Below are 24,173 nucleotides of genomic sequence, written 5' to 3'. Positions count from 1 at the left end.
TTTGTAGGTGTTGGTCTCTGTCTGAGGGGTTAGAGCAGATGCGGTTGTACCTCAGTGCTTGGCTGTAGACAATGGATCGTGTGATGTGCCCGGGATGGAAGCTGGAGGCATGAAGGTAGGCATAGCGGTCGGTAGGTTTTTCGATATAGGGTGGTGTTAATGTGACCATCACTTATTTGCACCATGGTGTCTAGAAAGTGGACCTCCTGTGTAGATTGGTCCAGGCTGAGGCTGATGGTGGGGTGGAAGCTGTTGAAATCGTGGTGACGTGCCATGTTACAGCAATAGCTTCTCAGCACCGTCGTACACGATTTCAAAAGCTGAGGTTTTTATGAGAGGCGACTAACATAATGGGAGAAGAGCTGGACACTTTATCAATAGTTCATGGAGGATAGATCCATCAGTGGCTATTAGCCAGGGTGGGCAGGGACGCAAAACCATAGGAGCAGGTCAAAAATTCCTCAGGTACCCATATAACAAAGTGATTGTAACAGTTTCTCACTTCACCTGGCCTGTCTCATTTTTTTCCTTTCATCCAAATTTATATTGACACATCTGAGCTGGGTGTATTTTAAAGAAGTTTTATTGAGGGCACAGGAACAAACCATCCTGATGTGCAGAAAGAATAGCAAATATGGCAGGTGACCAGCTTGTCTTAACAGTGAAATCTTTGAGATTAAACTCAAAAAGGAAGCTTTCAAGAAGTGGAAATTTGGACAGATGACACTGGAGGAGTATAAAAATATTGCTAAATCATGCAGGGGTGTAATCAGGAAGGCCAAAGCACAACTGGAGTTGCAGCTACAAGAGATCTGAAGGGTAACAAGAAGGGTTTCTACAGGTATGTTAGCAACAACAAGAAGGTCAGGGAAAGCGTGGGACCCATACTGAATCTGGGAGGCAACACAGTGACAGATGATATGAAAAAAGCTGAAGAACTCCAATGCTTTTTTTTGCCTCGGTCTTCACAGACGAGGTCAGCTCCCAGACTGCTGCACTGGTCAGCACAGTAAGGGAACGAGGTGAGCAGCTCTCAGTAGTGAAAGAAAAGGTTAAGGACTATTTAGAAAAGCTGGACATGCACAAGTCTGTGAGTCCAGATCTAATGTATCTAAGGGTGCTGAGGGAATTGACTGATGTGATTGCAGAGCCTTTGGCCATTATCTTTGAAAATTCATGGCGATTGGGGGAGGTCCGGACAATTGGAAAAAGGCAAATATAGTGCCCATATTTTAAAAAAGGGAAGAAAGAGAACCTGGAGAACTACAGACCAGTCAGCTTCACTTCAGTCCACGGCAAAATCATGGAGCAAGTCCTCAAGGAATCCATTTTGAAGCACTTGGAGGAGGTGATCAAGAACAGTCAACATGGATTCATCAAGGGCAAGTCATGCCTGATCAGCCTGATTGCCTTCTGTGATGAGATAACTGGTTCTGTGGATATGAGGAAAGTGATGAATGTAGGAAGATAGCCAGCAGTTCAACGGAAGTGATTATTCCCCTCCATTCGGGACTGGTGAGGCCACACCTGGAGTATTCCATCCAGTTTTTGTTCCCCCACTACAGAAGGGATGTGGATAAATTGGAGAGAGTCCAGCAGAAGGCAGTGAAAATGATTAGGGGGCTGGGGCACATGACTGATGAAGAGAGGCTGAGGGAACTGGAGTTATTTAGTCTGCAGAAGAGAAGAGTGAGGGGGGGATTTGATAGCAGCCTTCAACTACCTGAAGGAGGGTTCCAAAGAGGATGGAGCTGGCTGTTCTCAGTGGTGGCAGATGACAGAAAAAGAAGCAATGGTCTCAAGTTCAAGTGGGGGAGGTCTAGGTTGGATATTAGGAAAAACTATTTCACTAGGAGGGTGGTGAAGCACTGGAATGGGTTTCCTAGGAAGGTGGTGGAATTTCCATCCTTAGAGGTTTTTAAGGCTCAGCTTGACAAAGCCCTGGTTGGGATGATCTAGTTGGTGTTGGTCCTGTTTTGAGCAGGGGGTTGGACTAGCTGACCTCCTGAGGTCTCTTCCAACCCTAATATTCTATGATCTATAGCTATAGGCACAGTGGCTAAAATGAGTGAGATGGACCAATTTAAAACTGGCTAAGATTAACAATGAAGACGGTGTGAACCCGCAATGCTTCCAGAAAGATGGATGACAAAAATGCAAGTGAATTATATTACTGAACTTACTCAAGCCTAAGAAAATATTTGATCCGATAAGTGAAATAATAGAGTCTCTTGCTAAATAGGCATGTTTCAAGCTCATTAAGATCTCAGCTTTAACTTTAGGCAAACTATCATGTTTGTTTGACACACTAGTCTGCTGTTGTACTTACTAAAAAGTATTATTTTTAGATCCACAGTCAAAACTTGCCATGCAGGACTTACATGGCAGGCACAGTGGAGATGGTTAAAATTAGCATGGTGCATGTGGTCTTGTGGACTGAGAGTCAAGAGCTCCTGGATGCTAATCTTCATTCTGTCATGGTTCAGTGTGGCTCTGGGTAAGTCTCTGAGGCTAAATTTAAAAAATGTTCATTTATTTTTGATGCCTCCATTTTACATGACTTGAAGGGCCTACAGGGCTCTGCTATTCAAAGGCGTGGAGCACCCACAACTCCATTTGAAGTACAGGGGTTCTGTGAGGTGTTATCTACATTTGAATAATCCCAATCCCTATGTGTTTCAAGGTGGGAACACAAAAATCACGGGGAAACTTTGGGAAATTGAAGCCTACATCTATCAGTTTTCCCTTATTAGCCTCATTTTGAATAGCATGTATGATCTCTATTAGCTGACAGGGATGTTGTATGTTTAATATTTGTCATGATACCTACAAAACACTTGATGGTTAGGCTGCTGGTACGCAGTGACCACAGCTGGTCATGCTGACCAATGTCTCATTGTTTCATTGTACTCCCCCATATGTCTATATCCATTTGTTGTCTCTTATACTTAAATTGAAAGCTCTTTGGGACAGGGGCTATCTTTTTGTTCTGGGTTTGTACAGCACCTGGCACAACAAGGTCCTAGTTCATGACTAGGGCCCCTAGGCTCTATGGCAGAGTTTCTCAAACTGGGGTCCCCGCTTGTGTAGGGAAAGCCCCTGGTGGGCCAGGACGGTTTGTTTACTTGCCCTGTCTGCAGGTACAGCTGATTGTGGCTCCCACTGGCTGCGGTTCACCACTGCAGGCCAGTGGGGGCTGCTGGAAGTGGCGGCCAGTAAGTCCCTCAGACAGCGCCACTTCTAGCAGCGCCCATTGGCCTGGAGCAGTGAACCATGGCCAGTGGGAGCCGCGATTGGCTGGACCTGCAGATGGGGCAGATAAACAAATTGGCCTGGCCTGCCAGGGGCATTCCCTATGCAAGCAGTGACCCCAGTTTGAGAGAAACTGCTCTATGGTGAGACAAACAAATAATCATAAATAATTTGTATGATGCATTGTTAAAAAAGGTGAAAGTGGTGTTGTTATAGTGGTATTTTTTGACTTACTGTTTATTTAAGATAGTGTAATTAGATGTATAAGACTTGTAGTGTTCTGGAATATTTTTAGCTAGGAAGCCAAATTAGGGATTGTGTTCTGGTCTGGTCATGTTGCTATGAATGGGATGTGTTTTAGAATATTGTCTTTAATCCCTGGAAGCCTGATACTGAAAGGTGTTCCATTTGCTCTATTTTCTCTTTCCATTAAGGGCTAGATTGTGTTAACCAGCTCCATTATTAAAAGTGGAACTTCAGATTCTGCAAACAATTATGCATATGAATAACTTTCGGCACACACATGAGTGGTCCCACTGAGTTCATGTGAGTAAAATTAGTTATGTGCTTCAATGTTTGCAGGTTCAGGGCATCACTCTTGTACTAGTCCCATTGATTTCAGTCGGTATACTCTTAGGGTATGGCTACACTTGAAATTTCGGAGCGCTGCCGCGGCAGCGCTTTGAAGTGTGATTGTGGTCAGAGCGCCAGCGCTGGGAGAGAGCTCTCCCAGCGCTGCATGTAAACCACATCCTCTACGGGTGTAGCGTGCAGTGCTGGGAGCCGTGCTCCCAGTGCTGCCGCCCTGATTACAATGAGGCTTTACAGCGCTGTATCTTGCAGCACTCAGGGGGGTGTTTTTTCATACCCCTGAGCTCGAAAGTTGCAGCGCTGTAAAGTGCCAGTGTAGCCATACACTAAGTGAAATGTACTCCTCAGAGAACGTAGAATCTGGCCCTGACTGTGGACACTGGTTTGTGTACTTGTTTGTAGAAATAAATTTTTTAAATAGGAAATCTTATTGAAGCATTTGTTTTGAGATGATGGGGGAATACTTGCCTAGATTTTTTTTTTGCAAGCAGATCTTAAAAAATGCCAACTAAAATGTACTATATTCCTTTATAATGGTGAAGTTTGTCTGAGTGTAGTAGCACCTTAATTTTTGTATATAAGACATGACTGATTTTGGTAGTTATTCTGAAAGACGAGTTTTGCAGCCGAAAGATATTTTAAGAGTTCCAAGAAGTGCTGTTGGATCAAGGCATGATGGTATTCTGAAATTACCTGCTACAACAACGTTCTCTAGTTAGGCTTAAATTACTCTAAAGTTAATTGTCCAGTGATGATGATGATAGGAAATGAGTATGCTGAAACCTTTTCTGTAATGGTAGAACTGTAATGTCTTTTACAGAAAGGAAGCAAATCTAAAATTAGCTACAAATAATGAAGGGTAGAGTTGGTTTTTTCCAGAATGAAACACAGCTTTGAACTGACAGAAAAGGAATCATGATTAGAGGTAAGATTTTGTGTATAACAGTCATCTTAATTACAGCAAGGTTGCAACATTCCAAAGTCATTAAGTCTCTCACTTCGTCTACTCAGAAGTTATATCCATGAGCAAAGGAGGACCATGCAATTAGTGAAGAATTCAGCTGAATGTAGAAATAACTCAGAGATGTAACAGAAGGATCACACAGAATAAGTAGAAAAGTGTGTGGTTGCTGTGCAGCTGTATTTAGCAGCACAATGTTCTGATTTTGGAAAACTAGAAGCTTTTACAGATGGAAAACTAACCATATGGATCCCAAAGCAATTGGAAAGTTGATGGGCTAGATCATATGCTGAGAGATCTCTTCCTGTCTGCATGTTGGGGTAATGCAACCTCCCTGGCATGACTTCAATGAGAGCTGAAGGCTCTTGTCATTTCTCAAAAGCCGGCCATTTAGGTGTCTAAATATGGATCTGGGTGCTTAATTTTAGGCATCTGAGATTGAAAATTTTGCCTTTTAACATTTAGAAAATGACATATTGGCATTTAGCTATGTTAACTAGATAATTGTTGCTACCCTAAGGTTTTGGATAGCAGCTGGGAAGGGAAGGTTGTGTTTCCTGGTTGTTATGAAGCAGAACCAGGTCATGGATTTAGAGTGGAACAAGTCTTGACCAATCTTGTGTCCAAGTTGGCTGGAGAGCCTGGTGCCAATCCTAACATGACCTGCCCTTCTGCTGCCCAACTTCCAACATTCCGTGGGTGAGGGAGATATAACAGGAGCACAGAGCAGCTCTGGGAATGGAGCTGGCAGGCAAGAGTAGATAGTAGACAGTGATCAGCTTGCCTAGTGGAGAGCTATTTCAATTCTCTGGAGGAGTTCTAAGGGAGCTGGAGAGGTGTTCAGGTTTTTGAAGGGCAGGAAGGGAACAAGTGAGGCTGAAAATGACTTAACTAATATGTGTATAGGACTCTGAGTATGTCAAGTGCTATACTGTCCAAGAAGGGCTTAGAATAGCACCTTAATACCCTGGTCACAAGTAACTGACTCTTGGAGATAAGCTTCCATATCATAGCCATGTATTAAAAAAGACAACGATGATGATGAATTTATTTCCTGGGGCCAAAGTCAGCCCTTGGATACATGCATAGTGATCTTTCTTTTTGTGACTTCAAGTTTTTGGTACCAGTAGTCGTCTGTCTCTCCATGTAGAATCTGAACTGATGTATTTGGAATGACACACCTTGGGAGTGAGGAGGAGAACTAGAACAGCATTTTCTGCTATCTATCAGAATCTTTAGATAAGAAATCAGTAGGAACACAGTTGTTTTGATGTTCAGGTCAGTTACAGTTCATGATCTAGAAAAGCTACTGTGGCTAATGTTTGATTTTATTTTGTTTCTTGAGAGAGCGAGATGCATGGCCGCTGCTTTTATAGTTTGACTAAGTGAGAAAATAAATCAGAGGGGATAAGTGTGTCAAAGCTGATTTCTTTTGTTGCTAATTCAACATGTAGAAACAAAAAGATCCAAAAGTATAAATATAGCTGAAAGTTGTAAAAGATGCCTTCTGGCTTTGTACTCTAAATTTACAGCTACTCATTACATGGATGCTTACTAAAGTTTGTGGAGTTCCATAAGTGGAAATAACTTCCACTTCTAAAGCTGCAATTCTTGTTCATGCTCTTTTTTTCTGAAACTTGCAACTGGATGTAGTCATTGAAATAGCAGCAAATCATTTTAGCAGTGTCATTAAGCTCTTAATGTTAGCTGTACTAACAGAGAAGTTATTTTCTACTACTATATATGTACACTGAAAAAGGGTTATATTGAAAGTTGCTGTCATATAGGGCATGTACAGTGATCCATTTACGGATATGATATACCTCTTCACAAGCTCTTAAAAGGTGGATTATGAAAAAATTTTGCTTCTCAGTACTTCAGTCTCTCTCTCTCTCTCCCCTCAGTGATTACAGTTTTCAAAAACAGCTAAGTTAATTACGAGTTTAAGTCCCATTTTAAGTGATTTGTTTAATGAGACTTAAGCACCCAAGGCCTGGTCTACACTATAAAGTTAGGTCAATGTAAGCAGCCCAGTGTTGATCTATTGTGCTCGTGTCTATACTTTAATTTGTCTCCCACTGATGTAAGTGTTTGTTACACTGACATAGTAACACCAGCTCCCTGAGTGGGATTGAGCTATGGTTGATGTATGGAGGTCAATGCCATACGAGTGTAGATGCTGTGTTACCTATGTCGACCCTAACCAGGAGCGGCGCCAGGGTTTTTTGCACCCTAGGCAGGGGTCCTTCCGTGCTCCCGGTTGTTGGTAGCAATTCTGTGGAGGGGGGGGGGGGCGTACCTCGCTCCCGGTCTTCGGGGCACTTCGGCGGCGGGTCCTGGAGTGAGTGAAGGACCTGCCGCAGACTTGCTGCTGACGACCCAGAGCGCGGAAGGACCCCCCCGCCACCGAATTGCCACCGAGGGTGGCAAAATGCCACCTTCCCAAATCCTGGTGCCCTAAGCGACTGCCTAGGTTGCCTAAATGGAAGTGCCGGCCCTGACCCTAACAGTCCTCCAGCAGCTGTCCCGCAATGGCTGACACTAACCACTCTGGCCACTATTGTTAACTCCACTGCTCAGGGACCACATAGAACTGGAAGACCTCTCTTTTTAAAGCCCTCATGAATTTTTGAAATGCTTCTTTCTGATTGTCCAAATTGGTGAACACACCTCTATCTGCTCTCTGATGTGGGCAATTGCCCAGCTGACCATGCCAGCTCCATGCTTCCGATACTCCAGGCAGGAGATATTGGATCTCCTGGGTCTTTGGGGAGAAGAGGCTGTCCTGACATAGCTCCAGACCAGGAGTAAAAACATTGACATCTACAAGCAGATTGGTCAAAGGGGTGCAGGAAAGGGGTGTGACAGGGACCAGCAGCACTGTCACAGGAAAGCCACAGGGCAGTGGCAAGCACACCGTAAGCATACCAGGGAGACCAATGATTGATATGGTGTGGAGCTGCAGATATGTTGCTTTTACAAAGAGCTGCATGCTACACTTGGTGGAGACCCCACCACCACTAGTACGCCACTTCTCTGAGGAGCCAGAGTCACAGCCCCTGCCATGAAGAGCAAAGAGGAGGAGGTGGATGAGAAAGAGGAAGGAAAAGTACAGCAGACAGGCGACCGGAGTGTCCAGTTGCGCTGTGAGCCAGGGCCTGTTTTTGATTCCACCACAGTCCAGCCATTCCTACCATTCGAGAACAGGTGAGCCCAATGCAGGAGAAGGAATCTAGGATAAGTGTGTAAATAAATGTCCCATTACAGTAATGGCACCTCCAACTAAGCCGGACACATCTGTTGACTTTTAATCTACTCAAACTACAAGAGGTAATGGTACAAACACGAGAGGTGGAGTTGCTTTTTAATCTACTCAAACTACAAGAGGTAATGGTACAACCACAAGAGGTAGAGTTGCTATCTGCTTTTCATTCCCCTCTATATTTAGGCAGGGCTGTGGAGAAGTTTATGTGCACAGGGATGTCTCTTGAATCTTCCTGAGAGATCTTAAGAAACTTCTCTGGAGGTACAGTGCAATCCTCTCTCAAAAAGATTTTATAGGAATGGCAGTCTTATTTCTTCTTCCACAGGAGGACACTTTTCACTCTAGTCAGCGATAACTTTGGCAGGTCCCATTGCCATAAACAGTGGTGGATGACTTCAGCATGCTATCAACAACTATGCTTTCTCTGCCTTTGTTACCCTCAGGAGAGAAAGATCTGCTAAAGCCATTACAACCTGTGGAAAATGATGCCAGTATTCAGTGTCAGTGCCCTTTACTCATAGTTTAGGTAACTAGGCAATTCCATACTCATTTTCCCCTCACCCATAGAGGGTCAAGCTCCTCATGGTTTGAGCTGAGAATGACACTGGACACAAGATTCCAAAGCAAAAAGTTCAATAAGCTTGTCTTGTTCAACCCTTTTGCGGAGTGTGTGTGTGTGGGACAGTTCTGAATCTGCAGTTTCACTTTCACTTTCCGTTCCTACTGTACTGACAATGGTACCTCCTGTGGGTTTTATCAGTAGCTTCAACAGTTGCTGCCTTGAGCAGTACCCCTTCCATACCAGCAGAATGACTAACCTAGATAAAGAGGAGAAAAGAGAGGATGCTGGAGGAAGTGCTTGCAGGATCTCACAGAACCAGTGCTGCACCACAGCTTAAACAGAGGGCCTGGAGGGTGACTATTGCAGACTAAATGGAGAAGGAAAAAGCAGACAGGAGAAAGTGGGAGGGAGATGCACCAGGACATAACAGAGCTTCTACATAAGCAAACTCAGATGCTGCAGACTCTTGTGGACCTCCAGGTTCAACAATCCCAGGCTAGACTGCAACAGCAGTCTGTAGAGAACTGAAGCATAGCACCTCCCTACATCTACACCTCTCAGCATTCCTCATGGCCTCAGGACCTGCACATCTACCCCTGCCTCTCCACACTGGGAGAAAGTATGGTCAAACACAGCTTCACCTACACTGACCTGTAGCTACAAGAGACACTAGTGCTACTTCCTCTTGTTTATTAAGGTTCCTAACATTTTTTAAGTTAATGTATATTTACTTTCAAGCTCTGCAGATTATTTTTTGGACTTGTTTTCATAAAAGTTTTTCATCTTTAGTTTACAACACATGCTGTATAAAGCCTGCTGGCAGTGAAAGTAATGGTCTTATGCACTCTTACAAACCATAGGATCAGTGCTAAACAGTGTAGTCATCACAAATGTACAGCAAGTGCCCCAACATTAGTAGGTGCACTATCGGTGATTTAGGCAAAGTTGTGCAGCAAGCATCACACAATTACTAACAGGTCCCCAAACTGCCACTCCAAGTTGAGCACAGTACACCACAGCACATTACTGTGGCTGACTCACAGTTGAAGTGTTTTTTCAAAGCCTTCCTAAGCCGTTGAGCTCATCTGATAGCCCTTGAGACTACCTATTCAAACTCAGCAAACAGTTGCTCCACTCCCTCCTCCATCCCTGTGGCCAATTTTCTCCTTTGCTTCAGAAATATTATGCAGGACACAACAGCAGCTAATAACCACTAGGATATTTTTTTTGCCCAGAAATCCAATCTGGTGATAAACAACCTCAGCATCCTCTTAATCTACCAAAAGCACATTCAATTGTCATTCTGCACCTGCTAAGCCTGTAGCTCAATCTTTCCTTCATGCTGTTGTTGGCTGGCGTATGGCTTCATGAGCTGGGGAAGTAATGGATAGGCTGGATCCCCCAGCATCACTATTTGCATTTCAAGATTGTCCATGTTAATCTGCTGGTTGGAAAAGAAGGTCCCTGCTTGTAGCTTTCTGAAAAGTCCTGTGTTCTTAAAGATGCGAGTGTCATGCACCTTCCCTGACCAGCCTATATTGATGTCAGTGAAGCATCTCAGGTGATCCTCCACCGCTTGCATTACCATGCAAAAGTAGCCTTTTCTGTTCAATGGACTCTGTGGCAAGGTGGTCTGGGGCCAAAATGGGGATAGTGCATGCCATCTGTTGCTCCACCACAGTTTGGGAACTCCATTGCTGCACTGTGTCCTGCATATAGCAGGAGAAAATTAATGGCCCTGTACACTTGCATGACAGTGGCCTCCACAGTGGATTATTCCACTCCAGAATGACTTCCCACTGACCAGTGGTAAACCAGTGTTGCAAGTTTCCACAGTGTGATCGCCACTCACTTCTTCACTGTCATTGCAGCTCTCAGTTTGGTATTCCTGGGTTGGAAGAATGGCGCAAGATTGGCGTGCAACTCCAGAAATATGGCTTTGCCCATCTGAAAGTTCTGCAGTCACTGCTCGTCATCCCAAACCGGCATTACAATGTCATTCCCACCAGTCAGTGCTTGTTTCTTGAGCCTACAAGTGGTGCTCCAGTGTTTGCCACTGCTCTGTGAAAAACCACCAACAACCTTGATTTGGTTCTCACTGTGTCCTGAGGCAAACTGACCACGAGGAAATTGTCATGTTGTCTGTAGTACTTGTTATGGCTTTGCAAATACCAGAGATGGTGCGTCCTGCACTGGCAATGCTTATGACAATAGTGCAAAACTGTGACAGTCCTGTGTGGGTTTGTGGGAAATTGAAAATAGGCGTGAAAGTTCCGGGATAGAGATATTATGGGAGGGAGAACATTGGATTATAAGACATTGATCCTTTGCTCCCTGTCACCCTGTGTGACTCATTTCTGTCCCCCTTATGCATTGTCAAAACTACCCAAAAGACAGTGTGCTGAATGCTGGCAGGTTGCACACTGCATTGTGCATTGACACAAGCATTTCTGCAGGGCTGGATTAACTCTCCTGTGAGCCCGGGGCTATTAGTTTTTGTGGGACCCCTTATACAAATCTTTTTTTTCTAATTTAAAACAAAATGATCACAATTATGGCATTGAGGCTATTAACACTTTACTAAACTTGCCTTTTAATTAATATAAAGTTGTTCTGTGGTTACACTTCAGTCTTAAAACATGTAGAATATAGTTAAGTTAATTCAAAATAGCGTACTTCTTACCTTGGAACAGCTGTTGTATTAGTTTCTTTCTGGGAGGGAGTTTGGTGCAGCAGGGGGCTCCAGGCTAGGACAGAGTGTTGGGGTGCAGGAGAGGGTGAGGGATGTGGGCTCTGGGAGGGAGTTTGCTGCAGGAGGGGATTCTGACCTGAGGCAGAGGGGTTGGGGTGCAGAAGGGGGTGTGGGTTCTGGGAGGGATATTGGGTGCAGGAGGGGATTCTAACCTGGGGCAGGGGGAAGGGGTGCAGGCAGGGGTGTGTGCTGCCCATGCCTGCAAGCGCCACACCCACAGCTCTCATTGGCTGATTCACAGCTAATGGGAGCTGTGGGGATGGTGCTGGGAGAAGGGGAAGTGTGTGGAGCCATCTTCCTGCCAGGGGCTGCAAAGACGTGCCAGCAGCTGGCCGCTTCCTGGAGCAACATGGGGCCACGCATGCAGGCAGCCTGCCTGAGCCCTGCTGTGCTGGGGCCCCCCTTAGCCCAGGGCCATGGGCTGCAGCTCCTGAGTTAATCCAGCCCTGCACTGCTGGTGAGTACACATGGTGCCGACACAAGGAACTAAGTATGCACATGCACAAACGATATGCTAAATGTGGGGGCTCTATGCCAACTTAACGTGCTTTGGCAAAACTTTATAATATAGACTTGGACACTTTTGGAAAATGGGACTTAAACTAGTTCATTTGGGTTGTTTTGAAAAAATTACCCAATATCAGGAATTCTGATCTTTACTTATTCTTGGTTATTGTGTTTTGTCTTGGGGTGGCAGTGGATATTCAAGAATGACCTTTAGTGTGCAATTGCTGACAAGTTAAGACACTTGAACAATGCATTGATTCTTTTAGCATAATCATTATCTTTAAATACACTGTAGCATAGATCATACACACTGTAACTGTAGAGAAGTAATGTCATTTGGGCATCTTGTAAAATGGCTGAGTATAATCAATGTGCTCCCTAAAACTTTCATTATCATGAACAGAAATGGTAAGAAGTCAAAGGTATTTGTTTGTACAATTATCTTCTTAATCTCAAGGGTCGCCAGGTGAGTACTGGCATAGTATCCTTTGAGACATATGAAAGACTGTTGGTTACTTGCAATTTCTTGGGGGTAGAAGGGAAAGCACTAAGACTGATTGAAGGACAAGACTTACTGTCCCTCACCCCCCATCCTCACTCCTTTCAGGAAAAAAGGTAACCAAAATATTTTCCCACTCTCCTCTTCTCAACTCACGTTCTTTTCTGGGACTTGGTTGAATGTCTAAAATTCTGGAAGACTTACTAATTAGCTGGGTTAGTGTCTCTGTGTTGTACTTCCTTTCCGTATTACAGGCCATTGCAGAGAAGCTAAATGAATTATTTGAATCGTTCCTCACTGCAGAGGTTGTGGGTCAGGGGAGATACGTACATCAGAGCTATTCTTTTTTTGGCAACAGATCTGAAGTTCTCTCACACACTGATGTGTCAATAGAAGGGAGGTTTTAGAACAAACTGATAAATTAAACAGTAATAAGCCACCAGGACAAGATGGTATTTTCACCCAAGAGTTTGAAGGAACTCAGCTATGAAATTGCAGAACTACTAACTGTAGTATGTAACCCATAGCTGAAACAAGCCTCTGTAATGAATGTTTGGAAGGTAGCCTATGTAGTACCTATCTTTAAAAAGGACTCCACAGATAATCCCGCCATTTATAGGCTGGTAAGCCTAACTTCAGTACTGAGCAAATTGGAAGAAACTTTAGAAAAGAACAGAATTATCAGATCCATAGATAAAAATGATTTGTAGTGGAAGTCATGCCTCATCAGTCTATTAAAATTCTTGGAGGGAGTCAACAAGCATGTGGATAAGGTTGATCCTGTCAATACAGTGTACCTGGATTTTCAGAAAGCCTTTGTCAAGGTTCCTCACCAAAGGTTCTTAAGGAGACTAAGTAGTCTTGCCACATGAGGGAAGGTCCTCTTATGAATCAGTAACTGGTTAAAAGATAGAAAACAAAGCTTAGAAACAAATGGTCAGTTTTCACAATGGAGAGTGATAAACTGTGAGGTCTTCCAAAGATCTGTACTGGGACCTGCGCTGCTCTGGAAAAAAGGTTGAAGAGTGAAGTAGCAAAATTATTCAATATTGTTAACCCTAAAGTTGACTTCAAAGAGCTACAAAAGGATCTCACAAAATTGTGTGACCAGGCAATAAAATAGCAGATAAAATTTAATATGGATGAGTGCAAAGTAATGCACGCTGGGGAAAAAAAAATTAATCCCAACTACACCTACATAATGAAGGATACTAAATTGGCTTAGGGTGATCAATATTTCTCTTAAAAACTTCAGCTCAATGTGCAGCAACAGTAAAAATGGCTAGCAATGTTAAGAACTATTAGGAAAGGGACAGATAAAATAGAAAATACCATAATGCCACTGTATGAGTACTGTATCCTTTCTCCTTCTCATAATAGGGCTCTTAACACGTTTGTAATAACGTTTAAAAAACTGTATTAAAATTAAATCAGATTACAAAGTTTACTGTAGCCTCACTCTTCTAACAGTTACGTCTAGCCTTATTTAAAGGGTGAAATCCTGACCTCGGTGAAGTCACTAGGAATTTTGGCATTGACTTCAGTGGGGTTAGGATTTTACCCAAAATGTCACAAAATTCTCTAATCGTGCCAGCCTCTCTCCTCCTAACTTCACAAACAGTTCCCATCCTCTTTGTAATAAAATGAAAGGCCCAGTACTTTGATGATGTCCTCAATTTTTTTAAAATGACAGTTACAGTCATCCAGGCAGGGAACAGAAACAGCACCACCCTGTGGTTTAGGTGACAAATTACATGGTGTTAATAACATCTAATGATTAGAGAATACAAGCAATGAACTTGGTTTTACATAAACTGAAATTTGTTTACATAAAAGTCACATTTGTATGAATGTGATCACTTATAATTCTTCAGAGTCTGTTAATGAACTATGAACAGAAAAGATGCTGAAATTCATGCACTAACTTGTTTGCTACAAATTGTCTGGCCAGCTGTACTAGTCAATGTGACAGTCTGAAGAATATTTACTGATATCAGTTTTGACACTGCATCTTTGTTTATGGGACATTTTAAAACCAAGACTTTTAAACTTGGTCAGTTGCAGTGGTTGACATGGACAGGTACTCAGAGGCACACACAGAATAAAATTTTATACCTTACTAGATATATTTATCTCCATTTCCTTCTCCAGTTTTCTTTCTTTAGAAAACTACATGATAATCAGAGACTAAGGTGTTGCATAATGTTTGTGGATGGGAACTCTTCCTTCATTTTCTTTTAATGCTTTCCTGCTAAGAAATATTGGATTTAACATCTATTTTTCTTTTAATAATTTTATTATCCACCAAAGAAGGTGTTTGGCAGGCTTTGGTAAACAGAAAAATAACAGAATGAGCTGGAAAATTTTAATAAACATAAATAAAAACTTGAGAACAACAGCTTCAAGTTTTTGATCCTTAGATGACCCATTGATTGTTCTCATTTTTCATTCCTGTGTAAAAGTGTGTGTTGCAGCAGCTAAGGGAAAAAAGAAAAATGGCAGCGCAAGAGAAGGGAAAACTGGGTTTGGAGACTAGACTGAAACAGCACTGCATTCCTTTGTGCCTTACGTAGGGCCAATGTTTGTTCCTAATTCAAACACAGAACACTAGGCCAAATTCTTCTCTCATGCCACACAACCCATTGACTTGAATAGGCTTGCAAGAGTTTTAGTAAGGATGAAATTGGCCTTTAGAGTTCTAAAGCATCAGGAATGCTTATGGTGCTCAGTAGAAACTTCAGGCCAAAATCTGATTCTTGTCCTTTCTGCAGCTTGGAGCTTTTAGCACTGCTGTGGTCTCAGAAAAGGTAGTGAAACCTTTGGAGGCAGCAGCTGTGGAGAGCCTTTAGGTACGTCTACACTACAGGTTTATTACGATTTTACATAAACCAGTTTTGTAAAATAGATTGTATAAAGTCGAGTGCATGTGGCCATACAAAGCACAATAATTCGGTGGTGTGCGTCCATGTACCGAGGCTACCGTCGACTTCTGGAGTGTTGCACTGTGGGTAGCTATCCTGTGCTTCCCATAGTTCACCGCAGTCTCCCCCGCCATGAATTCTGGGTTGACGAGCCCGTTGCACGTAGTCGCAAAACGAGTTTGCGGGTGATTCTGGTACATGTCTCCTCGTCCTTCCTCGTGACGCGGCAGACAATATTTTGCGCCCCTTTTCTGGGTTGCCCTGGCAGACGCAAATCATGGCACCTGGCGCCCGTATTTGCCTTTTGTCACGTGACCATACCTGTGTACTTGGATGCGCTGACAGAGCCGGCGCCGCTACACAGCGCATTCATTTGCCTTTGCATGGTAGCAGCGCGGTTACCACTTCTGTACCTTGCTGTGCCATTGTACTTGGCGATGAGATGATGACATTACGTCGTTCTGACGATCTGCTGTGCTCAGTGGGTGCTTGGCTGGCCTTGCTGAGTCAGCCGGGACGCAGAACAAAAAATGGGCATGGCCCCCCCAGGTCATTCTCTCCTTTATGTTATTCTAAATAGGTCAGTCTGCTGTATGGGGCAAGGTACTAGAGAACCAGTGTACCAGAGATCCAGAGAGCATCAGTGCTGCATGTTCAGATCCCAATAATGATGAGTTGGCATGCCATTCTAGGGTGCCCTGCGTGCAACACCACCTGTTTGTTTCCTCCTCCCCAACCTTGTGGGCTACCATTCAGGTCCCCCCATGTTGTGTTGAGAAGTATAAGAGGCGGTAGAAACACTTGGACTTTTTTAGTGAGATAAAAATAAGGGGGGGCAGCTAGCAATGCTATGATGTCCAGGCCAGAGAAAGAATCTTTCTTTAGACATAAAGTGGGGGCTGATGGCGTTCAGCCAAGCCCGCCAGTTGCTCATGATATGGAGGGTTACCAGCCATTCTGATCGCATCTGGCCAGGACTAGGACGGCGAGTCTATCCTATTTTACCAGACGCCCCCATAGCGACCTCACTGAGGCCAGTCAGAGAGCATCACGAATCATTGATAGACGAAGATGTAACCATGTCCTGCACTGTACACCGTTGCTCCACGCGGGAAGGAAGGGGACGAATGCTGCTGTTCAGTTGCACAGCACTGCGTCTACACAGCATGCAGCTAGACATACGCTGACAATGGAAAAAAAGTCAGAATGATTTTTTTCCCTTTTTTTCTGGGGGAGGGGGAGTAAAATTGACGAGATTACTCTGACACCCGGACAATGTGTTTGACCCTACAGGCTGGGAGCTCAGCCAAAAGCAATACTTTTCGGAGGCTGCGGGGACTGTGGGATAGCTGGGATCTAGTCTCCCCTCCCTCCTCCTGAGCGTCCATTTTATTCTTTGGCTTCCGTTCACCGTCGTCACGCCAGCACTGTTGCGGTGGCCTCTGTATCATGGCTGCGAGATTTTTTTTCAATGCTTTGGCATTTTGTCTTCTGTATGGAGCTCTGATAGAACAGATTTGTCCTCTCGCCTCAGCGATCAGATTCCAGTATCTCCATACCGTCCTATGCTGGAGCTCTTTTTGGATTTTGGACTGCATCGCCACCCGTGCTGATCAGAGCTCCACGCTGGGCAAACAGGAAATGAAATTCAAAAGTTCACGGGGCTTTTCCTGTTTACCTGGCCACTGCATCTGAGTTCAGATTGCTTTCCAGAGCGGTCACAGTGGTGCACTGTGGGATATCGCCCGGAGGCCAATACCGTCGATTTGCGGCCACACTAACCCTAATCCGATATGGTAATACCGATTTCAGTGCTACTCCTCTTGTCAGGGAGGAGTACAGAAACTGGTTTAAAGAGCCCTTTATATCGATATAAAGGGCCTCGTTGTGTGGACGGGTACAGCGTTAAATCGGTTTAACACTGCTAAATTCGGTATAAACACGTAGTGTAGACCAGGCCTCTGTGACCACACAGCCCTGCACCTGCACTCTCCCCCAGATGTGAAGTCCATGGCTAGGCCTCTCGCCCACCCTCAGTCATATAGTCGAAAACACAAGATATAAGGTATGCATTTGGATGCCACTACAATTGGCATGTAATAAATCAGTACAGAACCTGAACAGATGCCTATGGCAATAGTGGACTATGTATGTAAATGGAGGAAAACTGATTTTTCTCCCCAACTGGCTGAAGTTGCAGACAGGTTGGTCTGGCTGGTCTCCAGCCTATAGCTCTGAAATGATGCTGTCAGCTGGGAACCAGGAGCACACTGGCCAGCCTTACCTTGCCCCACTATCTGCAGGATTATCAAAAGAAGGAGGGCTCAAAATCCCTGTGTCCCCTATAGCTCCTCCCCAAACACAGATAACTCCTCACTACTTGAAGCTGAATGAATAGCCTGCGGGTTATCCTGAAGTCCCATCTCTAATCCTTGCCTGGGGGACATGGAAGGGCAGAATCGAAGAGGCTGAATACATTTTCTTTGCCCCCTTTATGAGCTCCATGATTCCCAGTGCAAGGCAGCTGCTACATACCCACTTTCTGTGGTGGTGGTGGTGGTGGTGTGGTGGTGGTTGGGTTTTTGTTGTTGTTTGGGATTTTTTTGGACTCGTATCTCTGAACCACCAGACTAGGTGGCAGTAAATGGCACAAATGTTAGATTTCCCATTATAATTCACTATAATTTCCCACTATAATTCAAACAAACAAAAAAAATTCCCAGATCTGAACTCTCGCAAATGTAAAATATATTCACAAAAAGAGAAAGCAGGCCTCATTGCTTCTGCAAATTTGCTCCTGCGTGGTAAGTCTGGCATTATAGTAATTCTGTTGGCTATTGTGAGACATTGATCTTATACGCTAAAAAGGGAGAACAGGATGATAGACTGAATACTGCTGCGGTGGTTCTCTGAATTTCTCAGGGACTTGATGGTTATCACCTTTAGACCTTGTGAATTTTGTAGGTAATTAACTAATAAAGAAAGAATAAAAATTGTGTGCAGCTAAAGTTCAGGGTAGTTTAGATGAAAACTGGAAATGGGCCTGTGACAAACTGTAACTGAATTTTAAATGAGTATAGGACTACTATAACACAATATTGATGTCTTGAATCTTAAATTCTATATTAAGGTCGTGGGAATGGCTTAGTGTTTTATGAGCCTTTGTAGTCTTAGCGGCACCAACTCTTTAATCTTAACTTTGCCTCAAGCCAAAATAAATCTTAATGTTGTAAACTATATGGTAACATAACTGCCTTGCTCAGTTGTGATCTTTTTTTTTTTTTTCTCTAAATGTCACTAATGTCTTGCTGTGGCAAAACAAAAAGGAAAAATCTTACTCTTTCCATTGAAATGCCAAACGGGAACTATTGTAGGATTGCAGTGTGAACCGAATCTTTATTATTATTAATCGTTATTCAGGGAGTGGGGAAGAGGGAGGGGGGAGTGTGAAAAGGAATCAAGAGGGAGCAGGAAACTCCCAGGTTCTACTCAATAAGTTTTCTAGGCACTATTCTCTTTAGTAGAAATGTAGTTTGGAATGTAGATTTGGCTGTTGGTGAAGCCTCCGAACTCATGGATTGGCACCCCTTATCTCCAGCTTCTTTGGACATATCCTGAGAGAATATGCCTGTGTAGTGCTCCACTTCTGAAAGCATTAATTCTTGCTACGGTATCCACCAAGCTACCTGTGGGATAAAAAAGGGACAGTGCTGCAGAGAGACACTATCTTCCTCATAAAGTTTCTTCAGATCTCTTGGTTAGCGTCCATATGATTCTGGTGACTTGTTGATATGTTTCCCTCAGTTTATTCCAGAACCACCTCTTTCAATGTTTCAGTCTTTTTCAGTACTCTATTACCTGAAAAGGATGGGTCTGGGTTATGTATCTCTTCCCAAATCTTTAATGGAGAAGACTGTAGAGAAGCTGATTCAGATAAATTATTCAACATCCTTAAGTTCTTTAATTGCACCCTTTGCTCCTTTGTAGTCCAGCAGACCCATTGATTCTCTCATGTGGCTGTTGATTCTGGTATGCTTAAAGGAAATTGTTTCTTGTCTTTAGTCATTTGTCGTTAAAATCCCTCTTAGACCTCCTTGTTTCTGCACTGCATTTCGAATGCCATAGTTTAACCTTTTTAAAAATTGACTTCACTAGGTTTGGAGTTCCATTTTTCTGATGAATGCCTGATTGGCTCTAATAACCTCTTAAACGTTGCAATTTAACCATTCTCTCACTCCTACTCTAAGGAATAACTGAGCAGCAGTGTGCAAAGGATAAACCAATTACATGTTTGAAACATATTGTAATAAGTTTCCTCAGAAGGCACAAAGATTTTGGCATTAATGATAGATATGTGATTAAGAGGCGAATACTCCACTAAACACCAGGGAGGGAGAGGAGTTATTTAAGTTAGGGGTCAATGTTGGCACAAGAACAAATGGACGTAAATAAGATTAATAATTTTAGGCTTCAGATTAGACAAAGGTTTCTAACCATCAGAGGAGGGAATTTCTGGAACACCGTTCCAAAGGGAGTAATGGTGGGGAGGGGCCAAAAAAACGATCTTGTTTTAAAAGTGAGCTTGTTAAGTTCATGGAGAAGATGATAGCATGAGTTGCCTATAATGGCATATGGCCCATCTGCAACTGCTACTGGCAAATATTTCCAGTTGCCAAAGATGGGACATTAGTGGTGGAGGACTCTAAGTTACTAAAGAGAATTTTTTCCTACATGTCTGTTTGGTGGAACTTGCCCACATGCTCTAACTGATCACCATATTTGGGGTCAGGAAGGAATTTTTCCCCGTGTTAGAATGGCAGAGACTGGGGACGGGGGGGTCACCTTCTTCTGCAGCATGGGACATGGGTCACTTGCTGGTTCCAGCTAGCATAAATGGTGAATTCTCTGTAACTTGAAAGCTTTACAAATCAAGATTTGAGGACTTCAGTAGCTCAGAGAGAGGGTATGGGCCTATGACAGGTGTGGGTGGGTGAGGTTCTGTGGCCTGCAATGTGCAGGATGTCAAACTAGAAGATCATGATGGTCCCTTCTAGCCTTGAAGTCTATGCATATGTCTCCACAGCAAAGAAAAACCCACAGCTGGTCTGTGCCAGTCAATTCAGGCTCATGGAGCTCAGGCTATGGGGCTGTTTCATTGCTGTGTAGACTTCTGGGCTGGAGCCAGATACCAGACTTTGAGGACTCTGCGAGGTAGGAGAGTCCCAGAGCTCAGGCTCCAGCCCGAGTCCAGAAGTCTATACAGCAATAAAAAGAGCCCCACAGCCAAGTCCCCCGAGCCCTAGTTGACTGGCACGGGCCAGCCACAGGTGTCTAGTTGCTGTGTAGACATACCCTATGAGTCTACTAAAAGTTTTAATTTTGAAGTCACCATCTTATAGAGAACATAATAGAAATGACATGGTCTCCTTTTCTAACTATAACTACTTATTGATTATGTGGTATAGTTCTTAAATAGTTCATTATATGAAAGCTTCTTATTACTTTCAATATTATTCAAAGGCTCATAAAGTTATGCTAGCATTTAAAAGGCTGTGCCAAAATTCCTTTGTACTATTTAAATATAGTTATATGAGGGATGCCTTATCTAGTCTGATCTGGCTATACATGTTTAACAGCCTGAAATGGGTTTAGTATTCTCCATTTACAAAAACCGTAGTAAAATAGTGTAAAGTGACACTGAACAGGCCTGAAAGCCATCTATTCAAGTCATACTCTAACAGCAATACTTTATAAAATGTAGAATTTCATCAGCTCCTGACTTGAAAAGATTGATTCGCTTGTCATGTTGAATAGACTCTAAAAGTAGTTTAATGAACAATTGACCCTAAGCACAGTGCCAGCAAAGTCTTCTGGGTATCAGGCTGAAGGCAGTTAAAGATTTCTGAGATAACTCAAATTGTCTCTGTTGTGAAAAAAACAGCAACACAGCTCACAACAGACTGAAAAACCTCAGGAGGATTTTCATAATTAAGGCTAGGAAAGAAAGGCTTTGCTAAAAGCTGCATTTACATGAATACAGCTAAGACTCTACTTGCTTCTCTTGGGCAAAAAAAAAATAAGTCTATGCAGCCTTCTCTTTGTATTATTTTCATTTGTATTTCCATTTTTAAATACAGTTCACCAAACTAAAACAACAGTGTGCTTCTAGGACTGGGACTTGGTTTGCACCCATTGTCAACTGTTGGCATGCATTGTTAAACACTTCAGACTGGAGCTATCAAAAGAAAGACACACTAGAAGAAAGCAGTGACACTGTAAAGTTAGAAGTAAAATTATGAGACATGTAATAGGATTAAAATTCCCAAGAGTGATATATTTAAACATGTGCACGCACACACTCTCACACACACAGCTATTAATCATGTAGTGCTCCAAAGACTATCCAAGGGTTGGGTGCTGTGTGTCTTTGAGACCAACTTCCTTTTTGTATTTTAATCCTTGGATGCTCCAGCTAACAATCCTTGTACATGCATAACGAGGAATATGGCATTTCTCATCAGAAAGCCTTCCACTCTGTAATTCATTCCCCTTTAGTGTGAAAGAATCGGATTTTGCTGCGCTCCAGCCATACTGAAAGACCTACTTGCCCAGGCTTTCTCTAAGGGGGTTATTTGAGTGGTACATGGAAGAAGTCCAGGCCCATTTGATGGCAGAATTATTTTGTTTCCTGACATATTATGTTATTGTTATATTAATTGAATGCAAGACTAGAACGTGACAAGAGGTTCAGAGAATTAATTGAAGAACTAAAAATTAAATAAAAATATATATCAGGGAAGCCAAACCATGGCTCGCGAGCCACATGTAGTTCTTTTACAGTCAAAGTGAGGCTTGCAGAGCCCCGCCCATTCACCCCCTACTAGACTGGGTGGGGAGAGCTTGGGACCTCTGCCTTGCACCAGGGTGGTGAGGTAGGGGCTTCTTCCCAGCAAGGAGGTGGAGTTTAGAGCTTCAGTCCCAGCAGATATCTCCTGCTGGGCTTGAGTTGCCAGCTCCAGCAGGCATGCCCTGGCTCCTGAACTTCTGAAGTTTGTCGTATATAGCTCAGTGGATCGGTAAGTTTGGTTACCCCTGATATATATAGTAAGCAGAAATCAGAAAGCCATTCAACTTTGCATAATATTACTTAGTATTATCCAATTACAGCAAGATGGTACTAGGTGTGGGATCAAAAGAATTTTAAAAAAGGAGCCTTTCTTCGATAAATTTTGTTTAAGTGGCTAGTACATTTATGGGTACTCTGAAATAATCACAATAGCATTCAATAGGTTCTTTTAGACAGAATTCCTTACACAGGGTTGCATTACTTTATTTCTCAGATTATCAGGAGCCTGAAATTTTCCTTTGACTTTAATAGGCTTTGAAATTAGGCCTTATTTAATGAGTTTTTCTAATTGATTTTGAAGAGGGGGAGGGAAGGAAGCAGACACTGCCAGCCACACCAGGTGAAAGAGCCTTGATGAGCCTCTGAAGATCCAGAACTGTGATCATCTAGATCATCTGTGTGGGCTACATATTTCTAGACAAGTGGCCCTTTAAGGAAGTTTCAGCATCCTTCAAGAAAAAGAGACTAGAGAGCAGCCATCATAGGTACTGGAACTAGGGGTGCTGCCACAACCCCTGGCTTGAAGTGGTTTCCACCATATACAGGGTTTACAGTCTGGGTCAATGGCTCTCAGCACTCTCACTATCAGGGGCAGCTCTAGGGATTTTGCCACCCCAAGCACGCCAGGCAGGCGTGCCTGCGGGAGGTCCTCTGAAACTGCGGGACTAGCTGACCCTCCACAGGCACGCCTGCGGAGGTCCACCGAAGCCACGGGACCAGTGGACCCTCTGCAGGGAAATTGCTGGAGGCAGCCTGCATGCCGCCCTCGCAGCACTGGCAGAACACCTCTCGTGGCTTGCCACCCCTTGGCGTACTGGGTCTGGAGCTGCCCCTGCTCACTATACAAGTTGTTCCAGCAGCTATTTCTAACATCAGCAGAAGGTTGGAGGAAGAGATGAGCTGAACTGATCTCAGCCTCCCTAGAAGGAATTTGGCTTCCGTGGCCTTTCCCATCTCTTAGCAACACCAGGAATTAGCACCTTCATAACCATGAGATCCCAGATAACATTAGCAGCTTTGGACTCAGGTGTCAATTGACAGCTGAGGGCAATGAAGGGAAGCAGATAATTGAGGCTATATCTACCCTATGCTTAGAGAGGCATAGCTGTGCCTGTATAGCTGCTCTATGTGTTGGTCAATCTGTTTGTTTGTTTTGGTTGTTTGGGGGACCCTGTGCTGTAGCTGGCAGTTGGAGGCTGAGCTACAGAAGAAGGTTTGAAAGCTAGAAGCCTCTGGTAATTGGCTGAGCCTTAACCAGTGGGCGGGGCATTCACTCAGGACAGGGCTTTATAAAGCCACGCACAAGCGACCAGGGGCTGCTAACAGGTAGTTTTGCAAGAGAGTTTGGAAGGGGAGTAGGAAGGGAGAGGGGTCCCTTGTTGGTCCTATCCGTGACCTGTTAGTCCCTTGAAAACCTATAAACCAAACTACATCCAAATCCTCTCTCTTTAAAGCAGACAGGGAGCTGCAGACAGGGGAGTTTGAGAGGGAGTTTGACAAAGGGAGGCTTATGATGGTTAGGAAGACCCGCAACACCTGTGGCAGCACTGCTTCTGTCTCCTCTACCTGCGCCTGTAGCCAGACAGAGCACCAGAGCATGGATGCTTCTACCCAGATTCTGGTGTGGTTTTCCAAAGACGGTAACTTGCAATTTCCACTTACTGATATCCAGGCGGGGCGGGGCATCCAATGTGAAAGGTGCCTACTGGTGGAATCTCTCAGGCAGCAGGTGGGAGA

The sequence above is a fragment of the Chelonoidis abingdonii genome, chromosome 3 (assembly GCF_003597395.2).
Source record: "Chelonoidis abingdonii isolate Lonesome George chromosome 3, CheloAbing_2.0, whole genome shotgun sequence".
NCBI classification, from domain to species: Eukaryota; Metazoa; Chordata; order Testudines; family Testudinidae; genus Chelonoidis; species Chelonoidis abingdonii.
Note: the sequence above shows the minus strand (reverse complement) of the source record.